Source organism: Panthera onca, chromosome B4 (assembly GCF_046562875.1).
Source record: "Panthera onca isolate mPanOnc1 chromosome B4, mPanOnc1 haplotype 2, whole genome shotgun sequence".
In the NCBI taxonomy this organism is placed as follows: domain Eukaryota; kingdom Metazoa; phylum Chordata; class Mammalia; order Carnivora; family Felidae; genus Panthera; species Panthera onca.
In genome coordinates this window covers 30,350,229-30,356,228 of record NC_138345.1, presented here as the reverse complement: position 1 = coordinate 30,356,228, position 6,000 = coordinate 30,350,229, and the positions used below count along the sequence as shown (strand labels likewise).

At 41.2% G+C, this 6,000-nt stretch overlaps 1 protein-coding gene across 1 annotated transcript in view; it reads left to right on the top strand.

Moving 5' to 3' along the window:
* Positions 1-2,471: 2,471 nt before the first annotated feature.
* NRP1 (neuropilin 1) overlaps positions 2,472-6,000 on the top strand; it is a 503,454-nt gene continuing 499,925 nt past the window's right edge. Inside the window, exon 1 of the mRNA XM_081796084.1 lies at positions 2,472-2,529. The gene's annotated coding sequence lies outside the window, so the exon portion shown is untranslated. The remainder of the gene's footprint in view (positions 2,530-6,000) is intronic.

Sequence of the window (6,000 nt, the reverse complement as noted above, 5' to 3'; positions counted from 1 at the left end):
AAATGTTAACATTCCATACACCTACATGGAAAATCACAAACACGAAAAACCAAAACAATGTGTTTCATTCAGGGTACCAACAAGGAACAGATGGCTCATTCAAATTAGGAAATTTCAAAGAAGGTTTATTTACAAAGGGACTCTGTGAAAATGTGGGGAAGGACAAGGAATATTGCTGTAACCTGGGGTTAATAGCAGTGGAGCACCACCATGACTAAGGCTGAGGAGAAAAGGGGAAGGAGGGGTGTTTCCCAATTCTTAAGACTCTTGAAGAAACCTTCTGGAGAAAAGCAGTGGCATTTGCTTAGTAAAAGAAATAGCTCAAGGCAATATCTCAGCAATCCAGCCAAGGAGAATAAATAACCTGAGCATACTCTCCTCCCTGCCTTTTTATCTTCTGCCAAGGCTCTTTCCTGACTAAACCCAACTGGAAGCCAAGAATAGGGGAGTCCATTGATGATCCATATACATTGCCTTCTGAGGCAGGAAAAAGGGTGGAGAAGGATGGAGGGTAGATCTAGGGGATCAAAGAGAAGACAGCCAACACACAAAGAAAACAGGCACAACTCAGAAGCAAAATGGTTTCAAATTCTTTCATTAGGTAACTAAAACCTTAAAACACCAGTTACATAAGAACAATAACATACTTGGTTAGCCTGTTGTCATAATGGACTCAGGAGTCAGTCCCTGAGAACCACGAGGGAAAAGAGATTATCCTATGAGCATCACAAGATGACATCAACATATAATGGATGAGGGTGGGGATAAGTGAAAAGGGACCAAATGACTTCCTGGTCATCAAGACCAGAAAAATATAAATGGGCATTTATGTGTCTCCAAAAGCATTACATTGGTAAGCATCATCAGTACGAGGCTCCAGAAACATAGAAGAGGGAGGGAGTCTCAGAGGCAAGATGTTTGGCAGTGTTTCTTTTAGCACGGAGTGGGAGGGAGAGTGTTCATGTCTAAGGAAGGAACCAACCTGATCACCTGCTTAGCATCCTGTTGCGGAGGGACACATTGGGGTCACCTTCTACATCCCCCAAACCCCACTGTCTTGAGTATGTGATCTTCAAACAGCTCTCAGTCTGATCTGGCTTTATTCACTGTGTGGAGGCAAAGCAGGAATGTTCTGAAGTGACCTCTTTTGTCTGAGATGGTGCTTATATTTACAATGAAAAATGAGCAAATTCTTGTTCTGCTTGTATTCTTCAGTCTGTTAAGCTTGACTACAGTTAGTTGGCCCCCTGTGATGTATCTGCTCTGGTGCACTGACCACTCAGATTTCTGAGGCTGTAAACCTGAGGGCCAGACTGTGGACCTTGATACCTTGACACCCTCCTGAGGCTTTTGGAAAGCTGAGCTACCATTTCCTTGGGGATATTAGGAGCATTCCCTTTTACCTTTGGGAACTTGCTCATACTTCCTGTCTAATGTCACTTTCATAAATGCTTTTTCACTTGATCTTTACCACAATACTAAGACAACAATGACTGTATTCACATTTTTCAATAGATACTAACTGAAGGTCAGAGAAGCGACATAAAATAGACTAAAGTTGCATAACTAGTGGGTTGCAGAGGAGGGTCTTGAAGTTAGGGCTTTTGACTAACAATTGAATATTGCTAGTAGCAGTAGCTTAAATATAGTAAGAAATAAATATGTACTAGGCATATTTTTAAGTGTTTTATAGGCATTAACCCACCTGTTTTTCAAACAACTCTACAAATGAGATTATTAGCCCTGTTTACCATGAGAACAAAATGCAACCAGAGAACTCAGTAGCTTAGCCGAGGTCACACAGTTACTGGTGAAGTGAGTATCCTACTTGGGCAGTCTGAGGCCAGAGGCCATGCTTCACCCACTTCTGCACAGTGTCCTGGGGTCCAGACTGAGAGGAGGTAAGGTATAAAGAGGGGAATAGAGTAGTAGGGACAAGTCAATTAAGTCCAAAACCACTGTTAGGGGCTTAATGAGCTCAGATGTTAATTGCAGATTTTAATTAATCCTTTACTTTTTAACTCTGCATTAAACACTGCTAAACTTGTCTTTCAGATGATCTGAAAGATGCCGTTTGAATGAAAACTACAGGAGGTTCAAAAGGTTAAGTTACTAAAAACAAATCTGTGGTGTTTTGCTTTGTTTGGTTTCGGGGATCCCAAATGTCTATTTCTAGTGTTTATGGAACCAGGAATTGCTAATGTAACAGGAATGTGATGGTCAGAGTAATTTGATACAAGAGAAATCAGGAAGACCTGGAAACTGTTGATAAAAGATGGTTGTTGCAACATTTTTACTTGACTTTTCCCCCAGTCCAGTTAAAGTGTTGATTTGTAAGAGGTTTTTGTCAATAAGAAACTAGTGAAGCATTCTAACTTTTACCTGGGAGATGGCTGTGCCTGTAGCTTATGTTGAAGTCATAGACTGTATTTTGCAGCCCCATCTTTCTGATACAACTCCACAAAAGAGCACTATTTTTTTTTTTTTTTTTTTTTTTTTTTTTTTTTTTTTTTTTTTTTTTACATTTCAGTACTGAGAACTTATTTTTGCATGAATGACCCTGTAAGATACTGCACAGTGGAATGTGTTCCTTTATGCCATCTAACATGCTGGCCACTGGGCACATGTGACTATTTACATTTAAACTACTTCATTTGGGTCCAGGTCATTATCTCACGGTAAGATTGAGCCCCACATCGGACTCGATGCTGAAAGCACAGAGCCTGCTTGGGATTTTCTCTCTCCCTCTCTCTCTCTCTGCCCCTCCCCTGCACATGTGCTCTCTCTCTCTCTCCCTCTGTCTCTCAAAATAAATAAACATTTAAAAATAAAAAAAATAAACTACTTAAAATGAAATACACTAAAAATTCAGTTCCTCCGTTGTACCAGCCACATTTGAAGTGCTCAGTAGCCTCCCATGGCTGGCATTGACTAGTGACAGCTTGCTGCATTGGACAGAGCGGATTCAGGATATTTCCATCATCACAGAAAGCTCTGTCAGACAGCCACAGGTACAGCCTCATCTCAGGTGGGAAGGAGAGGCAAAGCATGAGGAGAGGTCGAAGGGGGGCTTCCCTGGAAAAAGCCTGCTTCCTAGATTCAAAGCTAGAATGGCAAGACATTTGTAAGTCTCAGGGAGCAGGCTAGCTCTGGTAGACTCTGAGTATTGTACTTTGGAAGCCAGACTATTTCTATTCTATGCACTCTCTCTCTCCCGTTCTCATTCCCTGTAGTATAACTAATTCCTTTGGGAGGTTAGAGACTTTATCAGCCACACAAACAGGAACCAAGGAAAGCGGCTTTGCGCCACAGCTGGATTTGAACATCTAGTAACGATAGTAGTAGATGTTGTCAAAAAAGACATGAGGTGAAACTCGTGTTTCACGAGGACTCGAAGGAGGACTCTCATTCTGGCAATCTCCTTCAGGACTGGAACCCAGATATCCTGGATCTCATCCCTTCATTAGAATCTGCATTCTCTTTGTAAGACACCACATCACCATTATATCTGAAGCTCCTTGCCTCTTTCAGGTCAAAATGGGCTCAGGGTAATTCCTATGGAGCAATGATTCTCTCAACTTTGACTGTATATTCAAATCACCTGGAATCTTTTAAAGCCCCAATACTCAGACTGTACCTAATTGAATAAAAACCTCTAGGGTGGATACTGGGCATCAGTGTTGGTTTAGACTCCCCCGAACGATGCCACAGTGCAGCTGAGGTTGGGAAACTGCTTGCTCTAGAGAATCCCTTTTATTCATAGAGGAGAGTGATCTAAACACAAATCCACAACCTTCTCCTTCCCTAAGTTTGACAATAATAGGACAGCCTTTGATTGATATTAAGAAGATCTGTCTTGACAGCAATGCAGTAAAATAGAAAGAACTCTGAATCAAGAGGCAGGACTTCAAAGTTTAGTCTAAGCTCTCTGCCAAGGAGCCGTTATCTTATGCAAGCCACCTCTCCTCTCTGCCCTGTGATTTCCTCGCCTGTAATCTGGAGATTTTACACTTGAACACCTCTAACTTCCCTTGCCTTGTACCCTGAGTGCCTAAGACTGTCCTAAATTCCCTGTTCTATGGGTTTGGAGATGATGTTCCTTTGGTGGCGTAGCTGTGGACCCACTAAGCATTTGGGGATAAGGAGACTTTTTCTCTTTGATGCTTCATGGTGTCCAATGCAATGCCTCTATACATACGTACTTACTAGTGTCAGCTGGATGACTGCATACTCTAGATTATTATTCCTGCAGGTGATGAGGAGTCAATTTTATAGACAGTACAAGCAGTCGTATTAAAAGCAGGGCAGTTAGATGCAGTGCTTCTCCTGGCCGGCCAGCCAGCTCCCTTTCTGCCCCTCTGTCCCATATGACTAGAAGAGTCTGAATGGCCGTGTGGCATATAGGACAAATTTTGGGAACAGGACTTAGCACACTGCACTCCATTTGAACTTGGCCGTGATGCAGGTTGGGGCTCCCAATATGCTGCGTTCCCTCATCAGACTGGATCAAGAACTAGGTACAGCAAAGCCCACAGGTTAAGGGCAGCAGAACCCATAACTTCTTCAGGAAGGACTGAGATCCACCTCTTTATCTGCTGCTAACTAGCTGTATGACCTTGGACTCAAAGGCTCTCTCAAAGCTCTCAGTTTTCTTATCTTTGAAGTAAGCTGCTTGGGTCATGTGATTCTAAGATCCTTTCCAAATCTAAAACTGTATGAAAAAAAAGTTTTCTTTGGAAAGCTTTCCTTATTATTACTCAGTGCCCTGTTTTTTTCCAAGGTGCTTGACAATAGATTTTGTGATTATTTCCTCTGTCTTTTCCCTTTAACTTCCTATGTAGAGAAGTTAAACTTAGAAGTCCAGGGTTGTCCAGGGACATTCCTTTTTCCATTAGAAGCACACACACACACACACACACACACACACACACACACACAAAGTTATTCCAGTTATTCCATTCCTGTTTTGGTCAAATCGTTTACCCTTCAAAAAAAGTCTTCAAAATGATAGCTGATGAGCCTGAAATTACTCTGGACATGTTCTTAAGTATTTGTAGTTCAAGTTGTCAGGGCCTGGAATGGATTTTAACTGTTTCTCTTATTTTTGCCTCATTTTCCTTCCTTCAATACCAAGGTTTCACTGCATGTAGGCAAAAATAGAATCCACTGACTTTGTGGGGTCATCTGTCAGCAATTTTCCCCATCCCTTCGCGCAGAGTTCCTCCAAGTGAGGTCCCCTGACCGGCAGCATCAGCACCAGCATTATCTGGGAACTTGTTAGAAATGCAAATTATCAGGCAGTCTCAGACCACAGAATAATCAGTGTGTGTTTTAATAAGCCTTAAGAAATTCTGATGTTGCTAAATTTGAGAATTGGGGATCTGCTACTATAATAAAAGACAACATTTTCTCTTGCCCTTCTCATTCTTAATATATTTCCCTATTTCCTAATGCAATGTATTTAAAGACCATGAGGTTGTTTCTCTTTAAATCTTTTGAAAATCGGTTTATATTTTCTGCATTGACTTCTTATTGTGGTCCTAAAAGGTCTATTAATTTCTCTTCTTCTTTCCTGAATAGCTTAGTTTTCTCTTTCCGTGGCTTTCTCACAGAATAAGTTTATCACCTGGGATGAATTAAATGCAATGCAACCTAATAGGTGGCTAATGAATAGTTTTATCAAATTCTGATGTCTTGCTACTTCAAGTGTGGCCCTGGTTCAGCAGTGTCAGCATCGGCATCACTGGGAGCTGGCTACTTCTGAAGAATCTCTCTCCACCCCAGTTCCACAGAGTTAGAATCGGCATCCTGACACGGTGCCTGGGTGACCAATTTACAGATTAAAGTTTGAGATACACAGCTTTTAAAAGAATATCTCAGACCTTAAAAAGAATGTCCCAGATTGTTTTAAAAATTGGAGTAAAGTTGCTTAAAAATTTGAGTCACATTTTTTTCTCCAAGATAATATAACATTATATTTGGTAACATGAGCTTTGATGA